General features: G+C 30.9%; 1 protein-coding gene across 6 annotated transcripts in view; it reads left to right on the top strand.

Annotated features, from left to right (window-relative positions):
* LOC117173202 (peroxidase-like) overlaps positions 1–17,375 on the top strand; it is a 136,760-nt gene that overhangs the window by 74,033 nt on the left and 45,352 nt on the right. The window contains exon 1 of one of the 6 annotated variants that reach the window (XM_033361634.1): positions 13,515–13,537. The exons of the other annotated variants lie outside the window; for them this stretch is intronic. The gene's annotated coding sequence lies outside the window, so the exon portion shown is untranslated. Of the gene's footprint in view, positions 1–13,514; positions 13,538–17,375 lie in introns of those variants that run through there. 6 annotated transcript variants of the gene reach the window in all.

The raw sequence follows: 17,375 nt of genomic DNA, 5'->3' as shown, positions 1-17,375 counted from the left end.
TATTTTATTTACAAAAAAAGTTCTGAGGTTCAAAAAAACATTCAGTGAACTGAAAAACTGTGGTCGGTAATATAGGCATTTAGCTGTGTCACATGCCCTTAAGGGCATGTGATACTTTATCATATGGGTTTTCAGTTTTTCACACATTTTGTTCACAAATTTTCATTTGGAAAAAAAAACATTAGTGTCCAGACGTTTGCGTTTTTAACGTCTGGCTTTCTTTTTGTTTAAGAACCTTCACATCAATCTGCATTTTTTTAAATCTTCTTCAGTTTAAAAATCTTAATTTAGAATGTTATGGTTTAATTTATTTTTCATTTTTAATGTTACAAAATTAAAACATTTTGCTTTAAAATCTTCCAGTCTTTCTCGAAATTTAAGTAAATATTTGATGTTTTAAATTCTTTTTTGAATTTTCTGCTGAAGCTCATTTTTCAAATTAAAAAATCTTAAGAAATTGTTTTGGGAACCTAAAGAATTTATATCATTATTCTAAATTTTCAAAAAAGTCTTAAAATGTCTTATAAATTTGTATTGTTTTTCAATGGTGTTAAAACTTGTAATTATCTCTTAAATTTACTAAAATTTGTTCTAAAATTATTTATTTTGGCATGATGTTGCCTTAAACACTTGTTAACTCTTTTTTTTATTTTATAAAATAATATGAAAAGTTTTTGAATCTTTTTTAATGAGCTCTTAGAACTCATTAGTAAAAAATTGTTTGAAATTTTCCCATGAATCTAAACTATATATTTTTCCTGCTCTTGACGCCCTAAAAAATTAAGTTTACGTAAATTTGAATTAAATCACGGAAAATGGAAATAATTTTATTAAAATCTTCCAGATTATTTTTGAACAATTTTGAAATCTTTAAAATTAAAAATTATCATTTCATAATTAATTAGTAACTGCTTAAAATTTTCCCATAACTGTTTAAAAAAAATTATTCTCAAAATCTTTCAAAGTTATTAAGACACTTCTATTGTTCTAATTCTTAACATAAGTTCTTTTGATAATTTTAATTTACTTATCTCTTTGACAATTAAAAAAAAAAATGATTACCCAGATGTAAAAAAAGAAAACATTTGCTTCTTCTTAAAAACTCCGGAATTATATTATGGTAGCAAAATAATTTATAATTGAATCTTTATCTATTTCGGTGTTGTGAAAAAATTACTCATCTAACAATTCATTGATTTTTTGATAAATGATATCTTAAAAAGCATTAAACAATCATTTTCATTCAAGCATAGGAAAAATTTTTACTCTAAATATTCTTTTAATATCACATTCATTTTTGAAAATTTGTTTTATTGGTAACTTTTGATACTAATTTCAGAAAGAAATCAAACCTATTTTCATATGATTTGAAAAATCGAATGCAAATACACATTTTAGTACATCAGAATCATTTGAAAAATTATCTAATTGAAATAATATAATTGCTAGGTTAAATTAATTTTTAATATTGAATTTAATTTAATATTCCATTATATAAGCTTTAAGTCAATAATTAAATTATGTTACTTAAATTTCAGGAACTAAGTTTTAATCTTCATTTACTTTAATTATCAGAAAACGTTAATTAGCTAACAGTCAATTGACAATTTTACAAAAGAAAAGATATTAAAATATAATTCTGTTATAAAACATTTGTAAAACTTAAACTTTATATATTTTTTCTTATTTGACATTTTATTTTAAAAAATTTTATTTAATCTTAAGCTTTTAAACTGATTCCAGAAAATGTAACTTTTAGTAGAATCAGTTGTTAATAAATTAATCAGTTCACAAAATAAAAAACATGATACAATTATATTCATCGTAACATTCAAATAATGTTAACATTATGTGTATATTCTCCTTTAAATTTTGATACAGCATTTCTATACGTCTAATTCATTAGTAACCTTTGTCGCCAATTCAAACCGAGATGAAGAAAGTGCGAAGAAAATTATCAGCTAATAATGAATTAAACGGTTCACAGCATAAAAAGCCTCACATAATTTGTTTTATTGAAATAATAAATTTACTCTTACTTTATATATATTTTAAACTTCCTTCCTGAAAATCTTAGTTATTAATAACCTTCAATACTTGTTTTTGTAAGAAACAAAACACTTGTACATATGATTCGGGAGATTGTAAATAATTACAGAGCCTATCTGTTATACTCTGGAGTTTAAATCGCTTTAATATCTTTACTAGGATTTTACTTTTTGGCAGCTTTGAGCTTGCAAATGACTATTTACTTATTACGCTAGCATTTTTTTCTGGCTAAGTTGTTACACCTCAAAGTCACCTACCTACAATTTTCTCGCCGATAGTAGAATCGACTATGTGTGGCCCTCACTTTGGCTTGCGTAACACGCAATAAATCCTATCTTATTTGGCCTCGACGGCTGCGTGTATTTACCCACTCTTGGTTTAAGTTTTTCTGTTTATATTTAAGTCTGAAAGTTTCAGTAACTGTTCGTAGAGAATTCGACCTGTTCGTAAGAAGATTCGTAATTTGTCCATTTATTCATCATAGAAATAAGATACAATATTTCATTTATTTTCTCGTATCCGTGACCTAGCTACAAGTTCCTAACTTTTTGACGTACACATTTTTTCACAGAGGTTCTAATTCAGTAAATAGAAAAAGTCTGAATCATTAATTTATGGAAAAAGAATTAACATTAAATGAAGAAAACGCGTTTACTTGTCCATATTTAGAACCACCATTTGCTTGATCCAAAAACATATTTTTCGTTAAGTAAATATTCTTCAATCAAGTGAATGGTGGTTTTAAATAACGATAAGTAAACGCGTTTTCTTGATTCAATGATAATTCTTTTCCGTGTACTCGTCACTGCTGTTTTAAGGGCATGTTATACTTTGCCATATGAGCACTTAGTTTTCCACACTTTTTATTTACAATTTTGAATTTTTCAGAAAAATATTAGTGCCCAGACGTCCGCGTGATTGTTCTTTAGATATGGGTGCTATTATTTTTTGAAAAATTAAAAATTGTGTATAAAAAGTGTGGGAAACTAAATGCTCATATGAAAAAGTATCGCATGCCCTTCAAAACAGCAGTGATGAGAATCAATGATCCAGAATTGGTATATTTAGTACATAACCACATACGCGGGTTCATACAACTTTCCAAGCAGAATTCCAAAAAGAATGATTAAACAAAGTTGAGATTAGTGCTTACTAGTCTTCTGTCATAAAAAACAATGGAACGCTCGATTTCTCAGAAGTATTTACGTGGGTATTTACTAATCAGAGTGTTGTCAACCTTGAGGATTTATCACTATAATCGAGACTTTTTATTTGATGACCAATTGTTGGTATGTAATATAGATGTTGACGTGCGAAAGTGCCCTTGATATCGAACTTTCTTGCTCAATACTATCACAGGATTCAAATCCACGTGCACATAAAACCTTGCAGGCGTGTTTAATAACACAGACCGACAAAATCAGATTCACCCTCTGACCCAAAAACCAGAATATACTTTTCCGAAGGTTGCTGGCATGCTGAATTCGAATCTGAGGTTCAAATTTCCCAAATGGCTCTGGTTTCCGAGATTTCTTAACCTAAAAGTGCAAAAACAGCCATGTTTGCCTATATTTGAGGTTATGTACAATCGAATTTTTGCATTCACTCAAAAAAACATAAAAACCATTTTAAAGTGTAAGTATCGTCCTTTCGAATGCCGTTGAGTTTGCTGAAATATATTTTCTTTTTGCTGAGATATGACATTTTGAAATTTTTATGTTTGTGAGTTTACCTCTGTTTAGGGCAAAAATCGCTGTTTTTGCACTTTTAGGTTAGGATATTTCGGAAACTAGAGCCAATTGGGAAATTTGTAAATTAGATTCGGATTCAACATAGCAAAAACCTTCAGAAAAATATATTCTGCTTTCTGGGTCAAAATCTTGTCGATCTGTGTAATTCAACTACTTCTTGGGAAGTTAAACTATTTTTTGAAAAAAAAAATTTTTATCGAATACTCATCACTTTACTTGAAAATTTATATCCTCAGTTAAGAATGGTAATATTTAGTTAAAAATTCGTTTTTTTTTGTTTAAAAATTATTATTTTTAATTGCGAAAGTAACTAAACTATGTAATTTAAAAAGCCCAAAAATAATCATTTTTCTTAACTTTGTTTAAATAATAAGAAGGCATCTTATTTAAATTGAGGCCAGGCTACACTGTGTTTATAATTTTAAAATATGAACTATTTAAAACAAATAATTTTTACAACTTTTGCTAAATAATTGCAATTTTGTATGGAAAATAAGAAAAATAAACAAGCGACAAAAATGTTGAAAACCGACAATAGAACCCTGTGTAAAAGCAGCGTGTGAAGATCGGGAATATGAAGAATTAATTAATATATTGATTCATATTGATTCCATATCAATCCATTATATTTTTAAGAGAGACGTGCATTTTTTTATTTATTTTTTATTTTTTCGTCAACTTGACCTTTTTCAAACTTGCATACAAAAAGGCAATTCGTAACCGACTGGCTGTGACTGGTATACAGTGCAACTGTGCAAATATGTCAATTTTATTTTAAAAAGATTTTTTTTGTAACGCTATAAATTACAAACAGTTTCTGACAGAAAACAGCAACAGGCGAAAAAGTTTTAATTTTGCATACAGATGCTACGAATGATCTTATGAACATTTTATTTTTAATAATGGATTCGAGAAAATAACCAAAACATTTGTAATCAGGGGACTTTTTCTGACCTTTTTAACAAAAGTTATCTCGGGGACCTATTAGCGCATGTAGCAGTAATAATCGGGAATTGATATTTTAAAAGATATTACTTTATGTTTATAGTCTAGGGCTAAATCCAGCTTTCCGATTAGAATTGCTATGTTGTGGCTCGTCCAGGTGATGGCTGTGGACTTACATTCAACGGACCCAAGTGTGATTCCTGCTGAGGTCGTTTTTTTTATAGAATTTTCCTGTTTTAGGTTTAAGATTTTTATTTATATGAATTGAAGTACGAGCTGTTTTATTGCACTCCCGCATAGTTTAAGCCAAAAAAATATTAATTTAAATCAATGAGATCTTTTTTTGCTTCAAATATTCAAGAAATTGATCCAGTAAAGTAGATTTATGAGCATTACACATTTATTTGAAACAACGAGTCTTCAATTAATATTTCTTTGATTCAAAGAAATACCCCTCCCCCCGTAAAAATAGGTTGCACTTTTAAATCAAGCAATGTTAACTCAATACGATTAGAATTTCACTGGCAAAAGTAAATCATTTTTTCAAAGCAAGGTTTTGCAAATAATCAGGAATTTGACTTACTTCAGCCAAATAAAATTCATTTAGTACAAGTACCATTTTTTCAGTGAATTAGTATTGCATTTACTATATTTCGTTCATTATTCTAAACTAAGTTACAATGTATATTAAAATTCAGTTAGCTCTGTATATTAAAAATATATTATTGTTTAAACATTTTCAAAAGTGTTGAAAATTTTACTGTTTTTACTTGAATTTCAGTGTTTCTTCTTTAAATTGAAAATAAAAATGCATTTTTGTAAGCTGGAAATTGTGCTATATGGTTTAAGATTTAACTATTTCTTTAAAAATTTAATAATTTAAAAATTCAACAATTTGATGCAGTCATTTTTTAATTTAACTTTCTTTTATAATTCGTCCGTTTAAAATAAAAATTCGTGCTTTACGTCGAACAAGCATTCTTTTTAGTTCAAAATTAAATTTTTTGTTGAAAATTTTATTGCCTTCTAAAAAATACGCATTTTGGCTTTGAAAATGGTACTGTTTGGTTAATAGTTTAAATATGTTGTTGAAAATTTGTTTGTTCTCTTAGAAGTTCAACTGTTTGACTGTGTATGACACTGATTCGTCATAAATGAATTTTGTTCTCGAAATTTAAAATGATTGGTTTAAAATTTGTCTTTTTGGGTTAAAAATGTATCTCTTTTGGTATAAAATTGTTTTTGATTAAAAATTCAACTACTGTATTGAAAATGGAACATATTTCAACATGAAATTTTAAGAATTGAAACATTTTAATATTAAATTGAAAAGGTTGTTAACATTAATGTTATTTAACAAAATTTATTTCGTGCTGGGTTCTCTAGCTAGGTTGCATATCTAAAAACCCGACCTGGTTGACTCGATCCGAAAAAATAATGACCTGACTTAGCGAGCGTTCATAAAACATATGACTTGTGTTTTGGGCTTATCTTAAGCCCCCGATCGGACATGTGAACATAACTTGGCTTTTAGCCTTAATTTTGTGCCCCCCCCCCACAAAAGACCACATGGTCTGTTCGTGTTAAAAAAAATTATTTATAAATAAATATACATTAATTTTTATTTTTCAAAACCATCTGAACTTACAAATGACGCGACGAGACACTCGTGTAAGTCAATAAGCATTATAGGCACACTGCTTTTGATCTCTTCATTAGATACATGTTACGCCTTATTTAAAGTTCATAAGGGATACGATTGAGTAGAATTTTGTTATTTATAATATCTCAATCAAATAATTAAGGGCATGTGATACTTCGTCATGTGGTCAATCAGGTACTATTTTGAGGTTAGGATCGTTTTTTAGCTCTCTGTCATTCCGATAATGTAGGTCTCTGTCGTATCGATTCTGTCGGTAGCATAAAAGAAGAAGAATTATATGAGATAATCATAACACACATAACATCGAAATATACACACACACATCTTTAGAAAAATAAAAAATTTTTTTAATTAACTCACAAAAAAAGTGTGCGAGCACGTCCGTTAGCATGTTCGCTATATTTCCCCAGATTTTGAAGACAAAATATTTATTATAGTAGGAAAAAGGCCGGGGGAATCTAACACTGATAATATCGATACTAATTCCTAAGCGCCACACAAATTAATCAAATTTAGCCAAATTAAAAATTTTTTAATTAACCCTGAAAAAAGTGTGGTGGGACGTCCGCTTGCATGTTCGCTATCATATCCCAAATTTTTAAGACAAAATATTTATTATTTTAGGAAAAAAGCCGGGGGAACCTAAAACTAGTAAAATCAATCATTTTCTAAGTATCACATGCCCTCAAGCCAAATGGCAAATTCTCAAATCCACCCTCCCCTCAAGTGGCTTAAAATGGCTATTTCAATACATTCCCCCTCCCATAAAAATGAGCCACATGGTTTATGAACGCTTCCTTATCAGGTTTTTAAAAATGTTGCACATCCCTAGTTGTTGCTCATAAACCCTCTTAGAATTAATTATGACAGTTTATATTTACAGTGAAACTCTGAAACTGGACCGATTTTGGGTCTAACCTTAGTGGGGAATTACCCAGATAGAGGGCTGTTTCGTAGAAAACGCTTTTGTTTGTTCACGCCTGAGCGAACGACGCTCACCCCGCGCAGCTCCTTTTACTCCTACTTGTGGCGCGACGTCAATTCTGGGAAGAACTATATCAGGGGGCCTTATATTTAGGGTTCATTGTATTTATTTAAAAAAATGTATTTGTACAGATTTGCCTAAATGACCTACTCCGAACATCTTTAAACGCTCGGGCTTTAATGTGCATGACTTGCTCGTTACATCCCGGCTCTTCTTGGGATGTCATTGTAATACGAACTAATAATTTTATTTTAAATCACTAATATGTCCTATTAAATGAAGGAAAATTAGAAATTAGATTAATATTATTATTATTATTATTATTATTATTATTATTATTATTATTATTATTACTATACTATGAAGCCATTTCCCTTTCGGGGTAGCGTGACTCACTCATAGATGAAGGGGATAATGGGAGGAATAATTAATTTACTTATTACTACTTATTTAAAGCAAATAGCGCAAAGCCGACAACCTGTTTTAAAAGGCGATCAGGTGGATGGAAGTTCGGTCCGACATTCCGCTACTTTCGAAAGAAGCAAAAATTCGATCTTAAAATGATGAATTTTCTCTAGATGTGCACCTTGGTTCAAGGTTGCCAATATGATAATGAAAACCTTCATTTTAAGACCATTGACATTTGAGTTGCAACAAATTTAATGCTTGTATTCTTTTGTTTATCTCGTTACCCCTTATCTTCCATTCACAAACTTTAAACGGACAAACACAAGCGCCTAGCGAGAAAAGGCCCGGACACATTTTCAAACAGCTGAAAATGACTTTCCTCATAACTCTGACATTGACATACATTTCTTTTTCTACTTAATCCAGTAGTACGCACATAGGTTTGGCATTCGGTAGGAAGCTTTTTCGAAAAAAATTTCAGCATCAGGTGAGTCTTTTCAGATACTTTTCTGACTTTCAATATCTGTTATTTCAGAAATAATTTTTCATGTGCGATTATTAATAAATTTTTAACTCTGAATTCCACAACCACCTTATTTTTGAATGAAATCAAATTATTCTCGAGAAATAAACAACAATTATTAAAAAATACGGTTTAATGAAAACGGCTATACTCGGCGAAATATTACATTTTTTGAAATCAAGTCATGGTAACTTTTCTTCGTTTTTTAATAAAGTATGAAATCTGCTGAACTGATAAGAATTTATTTGCGAAGATATTAAAATTGAATTGTAATAAATTCAGTTGAATGCGCTTACAAAAGAATTATAATTACTTCAAAGAAATTCATATATAAATTCAAGTAAATATCCTTACATTGGGTCAGGTTCAAAGAATTGAAAAGAATTCGTTTAGTTTTTGCATAAGTTGTCAAAATGTCAAATTTACAGAACATGATGATTTACTAGTCATGCAGGTATCTAGTGAACAGGTGATGATCGAATTATAAACTTTAACAAATTTTTATATGCAAAAGCGAAAAGAACGACCTTCATTTTATTTAAAGTAAATATGTGAGTACAAAGTTTTCAATAAAACTTTTTTTCAACGTTTTTGCGACAATCACAAGGACCGTTTGAGTTATCTGAAAAATGAGGTTGTTTCTAGATGTTGAATTAATTAAAAAATTATAAAGTTATCTACTTTGATCTGAAGTGTTGAAAAAATCGGGGAACGGCTTCGTATTTAGTATAATAAAAACTACTTTGGAAATGACACATATCGCATTTCATGAATGCAAAGGTCACATTACGCTGAACAGTTTCATTTTTCAAGCATATTGTGCAGAGGAAATATATTTCGATTTTGTAATTACTAAAATAGGTTGACATTTTTTATTTTTATAATTTGAAAATCGTGTATATATTATAGGGAACATGTTTAATACTAGATTTAAAACATTTTCCATTAAAAGCGGCAATTTTATACAATAATCGTATCAATTTCCATTTTGAAATCTGTTATAAAATACTTGATAAAATGTATAAATATAAGTTTTTAAAATATTGTTGTTGTTTTTGCAAGAAACAAAAGTGCTGTAAAAAACCCAAAACGTAGTAATCAGAAATATAAACAAAAAGTTAGCTTCTGTGAAAAAGTCTTTCGATATATGTTGAGGAATGATTTCAGTTTTGGTCTAAACTTAATACAGAAAAACGAAATGTGATCTTTACAGCGATTTCAAACTAATATTTACCTAAAAAAAATTAACTTCACGTGTTTAGTTTTACAAATCACATGGAAAATTGTTACCATGTCAACTCTATTCAATTTCTTTTTGTTTGGATGCCAAAAAATTCAATTTTATCTACTTGAAAATTATCCACTACAAAAATTCACTTCCGTTTTTTTGTGGAAACCCTTTTTCCTAGCCTTTGTCTATTTTTAGTCAATATAGTAGAAATATGCATACGTTATATATCGACGTTATATGTTAGGAAGTCGCAAAGTTTCTTTTTATATTAAATAGGGAATCCACATTAATGTGGATTTGCAATTTATCATAAAGATGAAACTTATACTTTTTTTCCTGAAAAAAAACCCAGATAATAATTGTTTTTGTGATATTTGTATTTGTAGTTTTTGATATTTATAAACACATGAACAATATTTTAAAACTTATTATTTTCATTTTTTAAATATTTAGACTGTTTGTATAATACTGCTCGATTTTGAAGCCAACAATCTGTACTGGTGATTTGTACTGGGCCAATATTGCGCTGCTGGAAACTCCGGCTGACTATTGAATTTTCTACATAGCGGGATATTTTGAAATAAGAAATTGTATTTGGCTACGAGTGGATAAAGTAGATTCATCCTAAAAACAGTTGAAAGACATTTTGTAATTTTTAAAGTTAACAACGGCATTTTCGTACGCCGGCTGCTTGCCAGTACATAACCAGTACTAGCATGCAGTTCCGCGCCAATATCGCACGCCACTACTGCGTAGCATTACCAGGAAGTGCTGAATCAGTATAGATGCACAGTACTGAGACTCCTGCAACAATTACTGGGCCAGTATTGCGCTCAGCAATTAATAGTGGACTATCATCTTGAATTGGAGTACCCGATCGTACCAAGTGCCAATGCGTCCATGAGTAAATGCTTTCAACAAAATATTTTGGCTAAATCAACTAAATGTTGTGTTCGATTCTAGTAAGATGCTCTCTTGAATTGTTTGGTAGATCCAAACAAAAAATTTGGGTCATTCGATAGAATATTTTCCAAAATCTACAAAACGATTTAACCAAAATCTTTGATTGATTGAAGCAAACGAATTTGGTCAACTAAACAAAAAATTTCTTCATTTGACTAAAACGTTTCCTAAAATCGACCGAAGCTGTAAAAAGAATGATTTTATTAAATTAGGAAAATTTTTTTGAGGTTAGTTTTTCTACCTAGGCTATTGAAATTAATTGATATCCATTGCTTACATTTTTCTAAACAGGGTCGTCAAGCTCCTATAAGGAAAGCTCCGTTATTGTAAAAAAAAATTCATCATGAATTGAGGAAAGCTAATAATTTTTAAGAATTTATGGTTATGTTTGGGCTGAGGTTTACTGTACACGGATTTTTCTGGAATATGATTTTTAATTTTAAATCCCAATTTTTGAAGACAAAATGGCAAACCTCGTAAGCCCTATAGTAACTCAAAAAATAATCCGAGATGAATAAACTTTACTGTACATTGGTCTTCACATCTCCCTTTCGTTTTCACAAAACACTTTATTATACAAATTTGTCCGTCCATAATTTTAATTTCCTCAAAAATATTTACAATAGTTGGTTTTTAACTCCACATTCATTAAATAATTAAGAAAGTTCTCTTTAAGAAATATCAAAATAAATGTGAGCACTCACACTGGGTTTTCTGAATGTGCCTTCTATACAACAATTGATTCTTTTTCTTCCGAATTTCAAATGTTAAGCAAGGTCTGATGATGAGACTAGAATTGTCTCTAAACGTAACCGTCAGTTTTTTATCCAGTAATTAATTAAATAAAACTTTTCAATGGTCTGGAAGTCTTCGAAGTATGATTTAATTGTCCACATTCGTTAGTTTCTCCCAAAAGTTAAAGAAGACATTATTTCATCTCTCATAGTATTTTTACAAGGTTTTGTTACACTTATCTATGTTGTTTTTGTGAGTAACAAAACAATATAAGTATTGAGAAAAAACGAATATCTGATATTAAAAATATGAAAAAAAGTTAGCATCGTCAAACCAGGTCAACTGTATCACAAAATTTTCTATAAAAACCTAAATTATGAAAGAAATGACATATTTGTACAGTATTTGGCCATACAGAGAAATAATTTAAAGAATTTTTTCATATTATTTATTTTTTTTCGTTATTATTTTTTTACATGAACGTTTTGACACTATTCTCTTTCAAAAAGCATAAGTCAAATTTTGCTGATGGTAATCCAGTGACATTGTTATGGATTATAGATAAATATCCTCTCTTTTAAATGAACAGGAAAAAAAGAAAAAATGATTAAACAAGCACATTTTTATTAAGAATTTGATAAACAATTGGAAATTGTCACTTGTTCTGCTAACGCGACTGGGCTAGAATTTGACGCATGTGAAATGAACCTTCAGCTTCAAGTTTATGAAGACATAAAATGTTCGTTCATGGAAAATTTCGTGGTATGATTGACCTGTTTTGACTCTGCGAAGAAGTGTTTTGATATTTAGTGGAATGATTCTTCATTTTTTTCTCACCTTAATCATTTTTCTCGCGTTTGTATATTTTAGGTCAATATATGAGATATGTGCATTACATGAAAGAAATAAGTTTGTTAAAGTTTACTTAACCATGTAATTCAAGAGTAGAGGATATGGAAGACAGTTTAGTGGACGTCAGAAAGGTCTACTTCAGAGGCTAAAACATAAGAAATTCTGAACTGCACACTTTGCCAGACCCCCCCCCCCCAATAATAACTAAATGATTATTATAATAATTTCTAGAGTAAATAAGAGCTGAATAATAATGTATGATTTCAACAATTCTATATTTATCTATTTAAAAAACAGATGTTCAGAATACTTCTTACCTTCATGATCCGCAGGTTGAATATATTACATTGGCGACAATGATAGGATCTTCAGTAATCGCAGTAAAGTGAAATTTGAGATTTCAGACCGTTTATTTTTTTTTCATTCTCGTGATCAAATGTCGGAGCATCGAAATACAGAACGTTTCGGTTTTTCGCGATGGGTATATTCGTTAGAGCGACATGAACTGATTCAATGGTTGGTGACAAATTATTTAGTGGAGCAGGATACGCAGCAATCAGTAAAAGTTTTACGGGTATTATTAAAAGAAAATATTAAATTACTGAGTGATACGAAAAAATAAATATTAGATTCAAGGGATGATAGTGATAATAAGGATAACTCTAGTGATGACGACTATAAATACGGTGATGACGAATTTAGGTTTGAAGAGAATCAGAACTCTGGTTCAAAAGACAAAGTAAAATTAAATAATTTAGAAGTTGTAGGAGCTAATTTAATAAAAATGACATCGGTTAATTTATTCACAGATACCCAATCGGATGTGGATGATTTAGAAGAGCATTTGGAAAGATTTGATTTATGTATGTTGACAGCAGGAGTTACAGATGATGTAAAAAAGCAGCATTTTTAGTAACAAAGTTAGGTCATGAAATGTACTTATTTCTTAAAACGAAATGTGAACCAGGCAAACTACCAAAAGCTTGGACATATGCAGAATTGGGAACCATAATGACAGGACCGATAAAAACAGCTACAAATGTTGAAGTGGAACGTAACAAATTTAGTAATAATAACCAGAATCCAGGGCAACCTGTGGCTGGTTTCGTAGTGTTTGTTAAACGATCTGCAGCCCGTTGCAAATTTGCGTCAAGTGATGAAGCTTGTGTAGAGCAGTGTATTAATGAACTTCTTTGTGAAAAAACACGGTTTGAGATTTTTAAAACTAAGGCACAGACTTTTGAGAAAGCAGTTACACTCGCTAAGGGTGTGGAACAAGCCAACAAAAGTGCAATCGATGGTGGAAAACAAGAAAATTCTGAATAAGCATTTTTCAAGATGGCATCGAAGAGTTATAAAAAAGCTTGGAAAAATTTGCGTAAAGGAAAAGATAGGTCTTCACATGACCAGGCGTCTTCAAGGAAAAGTTGTGGTAAATTTAATCATTTCGCTAGAGATTGTATGAATAAGTTGTATGCATGTAACAATTGCGGCATAAGAGGTCATTTGAAAAATATGTGCAGGGGCATAAAGAGAGATTCTTCAAATCAATTCAGGCAATATTTCGTTGACGCAAACGAAATTGAAAATGGTAACGAACGTGTAGACTCATTTAAATGAACAGGATTATATTGTATCGATATGAAAGAGGCGTACACCAATAAGTTTAAACCGAGTAAATTGAAACTATTGATAGAAAATGTAGCATCAGAAGTTAAAGTTGATCCGGGTGCATTTTATATAATCATGTCATTAGCGGAACAAGAAAGATTATTTTCAAAAAGGCAAATAATATCAACACACGTAGAAATGAAGTTTTATGATGGTATAATTTCTAAACCTATTGGGTAATAAAAAAAACAGCAGCTTTGAGGCATTTCAATTCGGATTTACCTGTAATTTTAGGATGCGATCCATAGATTACAACGATGTTCGTATTTTTTGTCGAGTTGTCAGTATTCGATACGATATGTTAAATTATCAAACAATAGTAATGCAGATGGATTATAATGTCAGCCCTTAAATAATTCTACGTATGTTACCGAGAAAGAAACAGAAATGTTAAAATAATGCATCTTTCGAAATGCAAGGAAATGAACACGTAATACAAGGAGCCTTAGTATGGGGATAACGTGTGGTAATTCCGAAAACCTTGCGAGAGTTGATGTTAAACGAACTGCAGTCGACGCTATTTACCTTGCTACAGATGGGACCGTAGGGGTATAATTATTTCGCTCGCAACGTACGTTGCTGCGGTCGTGGTGGGGGGCGAGCTAGATCGAGAGTTAGGGGAAGCGGCAAGGTAAATAGTGGCAACGTAAGTAGCGTCGACTGTATATTTAAGTCATATGGGGACGGTAAAAACGAAAATTCTAGCCAGATAATATATTTGATGGCCGGGGGTAAATAAGGAAATTGAAGAGATTTGAAGAACACATGAAGCATATGCATCGTTACAACAAACTCTACTCAAGGCCCTATTGCATTCATGGCCCTGGCCGGATCAACCTTGGGACAGAATCAACTCGAATTTTTTTATGTCCAAAATAGGTAAAATGTACCTTTTGGTAGTTGACGTGCACTCCAATTGGATTATGATTTTTCAAATGAATAGTACTGAGGCTGGCCCGACAATTCAAAGATTTAAAGAACAAATAATTTTTTTTTCAAAGAATGCGCATTTTTTCGTAGGAGACAACGAACCTACCTCTGTTTTAATACCAATGAACTCTCTAAATATGAATGACTGAAACATTCACTGATTGAAATAGTAGTTTGACATTTCATTGATTAATTAGTGATTTCGGGCTTATTCACTAATCAGTTCAGTAACACCAGAGTAAATCATGTGAAGCATAACCTCTACATTTTAACAATAAGGGCTGGTTACTTTTTTACTTAAGCAGCAAGAAGAATTCCTTAATGAAATAAATTTTTTAATTTTCGGGCTATAAGTCTACTGAATTAACTGCGGGATAAATACACTCGAACTCGTATGGGAGCTACTTACTTGAAATTAAAGTAATATGTGAGGTTGTTTGCCGTTTAAAAGCATCGGAACTTTTCACCTTTATTAATATTTGATCATGTTTATGGGTTTTAAGTTTTTAATATGATTCTTTGATTAAATTTACTAAAATATTATTTTATTATGATGGCTAAATTGACATGGTGCATTGCTGTCAAACCCCAAAAATGGTTATTTCACTAAATCAATAAGTGACCTTTCACTGATTGTCAGTGACCCACTTCTACCTATTTGAATCAATGAAATTTCACTGATTTAGAGAGGATGTTATAAATTCTAATAATATACATTTATGGTAGTTATATACACTTTGAGGGACAAACTCGAGTGCGAAGCACGAGATACGTAATGGGAATGTGTTCGTTGAAGCTGAAGGAGCTTTAACAAAAGAGAATTCACAATCACAAAATTGCTGTTGTCGATGCTTTGAATTTTAGTTTAAAAAGTCTGTGCACAAGTGTGGGGAATATCCAAAGACCGAGCGTGTATAGCGAGGTAAATACATTATCGAGCGCGAAGCGCGAGAACCAACAGTCGTGCACCCTAGGTGCGTTCAAACTTGCAAGCGGGCAGATTTTTATGTACTAATTTTATGTAAAAAAAATGTATTTGCTCTTTAAGCTTCGGAGAAAAGTGTAGCGTTGCTAGCTAGACGACAACTCAGCGCCCCCGCATATAAAAACTCACTAAAAACTATTATCATGAGACAAGTGATTATGGGAGTACCAAAAATCTACCGCTAAGTCATACATACCTACCGCTTGTGATAAAAAATGTTCTAAAAGTGCAAAAACAGCTTTAAACAATGTGAACATGATTCAGAACTTCAAATTAGTTACTTAACACTTAAAAAATTACCCGTTTTTTATAATTTCCCCTCAAAAGTACACTGAAAGAAATAATTCGACGATACGCGCATAATTTTCGTTATTCCAACCATAATGTATTGCTCGTTCAGCTACAGCGATACGGTTTGCGTATTTTACCCACACCATAATTATTGAAGTAATATTACTGATTCAGTCATATGTTCTAAAAGATATTTCCAAACATAAGATGGCTGCGTCAGACAGAATTTGCTTGGGGAAATCAACTATATGCATGGTTTTCAGCTGCACCTCTCATAAATGCGTAAAAATTATTTTTTAAAGATACATGGAAAAAATATAAATCGTCTTTGTTTTACATTGCGTTGAACTATTCAACGAAATGTGTTATAAAAAAATTCTATAAAATTTAAAGGCTGGGGTGACGCAACCTCGATTGGAAGGTAGGGTATACGAAAAACGTAAAATAGTTCTGTAAAATCTAAACTTGTAGCTAAAATACAGTCTATATCGAAGAAGTTTTGAAACCAATTTTTTGCCGAAAAAAATTAATCTTTCGTATTATCACTTTATACTTTAATATTTGTTCAAATGTTCGCGTACACAATTATTTTGTATTACACCATCTCTACCCTATTGATAATCGCACGCTATGGAAATTTTTATTTGTCGCGGGTTCGTACCCTAAATGTTTCGCATTTAAGAAGATTTCAAGAGATTTAACAGACTTTAAAGATTGTTGGAGTTGGTTATTCAAAAGATTCTTCACTAACCTCATTTGCTATAAAACAAGTTTGAAGACGGCGGCTAATGCTGAGTCGACGCGCACCTCACCGACTCATCAATCTCGCATAACATGCACGGTACAATACATCGATTGATATGGCTGTATCAAGCAAATAGCCGGTTGCCCAATGTAACACTTAAACACAGTGTTCTTCAAATAGATAGTTGATAAAAGTATAAGTTCAATACAGCCATGATAGTGAGGCATAAAATTCTTGTATCTACACTATAATATTTTGATATTTTAATCATATATCTAATACTGCACTTTTATCAACTGTCATTTCAGTCAAACAAAATTGCCTTATCATATTAGGCTTGGCAGTTTTCTTATACGTAGGTAATAAACCTCAAATTCGTATGGCTGAGACAGCACAATTTTCTTTCTAATTCAGTTAGAAATTCTCAAGCAAACTCGGATTGCCATTAGCATCAAACTATATCTTTCAGTGTACCCTACCACGTAAATGTATGTAGCAAAAATCATATATACTCATATAAAACGCATTAAAAATGATAATATTCAGAAAACACTTTTGGCGAATTTTTCGCTTTTTTTGATCTCCGATGGCATATACTACGTGTCACAAAAACTACCCTTCCACGTAAATATATGTAGCGAAACTTAT

Source organism: Belonocnema kinseyi, chromosome 5 (assembly GCF_010883055.1).
Source record: "Belonocnema kinseyi isolate 2016_QV_RU_SX_M_011 chromosome 5, B_treatae_v1, whole genome shotgun sequence".
Classification (NCBI taxonomy): domain Eukaryota; kingdom Metazoa; phylum Arthropoda; class Insecta; order Hymenoptera; family Cynipidae; genus Belonocnema; species Belonocnema kinseyi.
The sequence above is the reverse complement of the archived record's forward strand: the minus strand, read 5'-3'. Positions and strand labels throughout refer to the sequence as shown.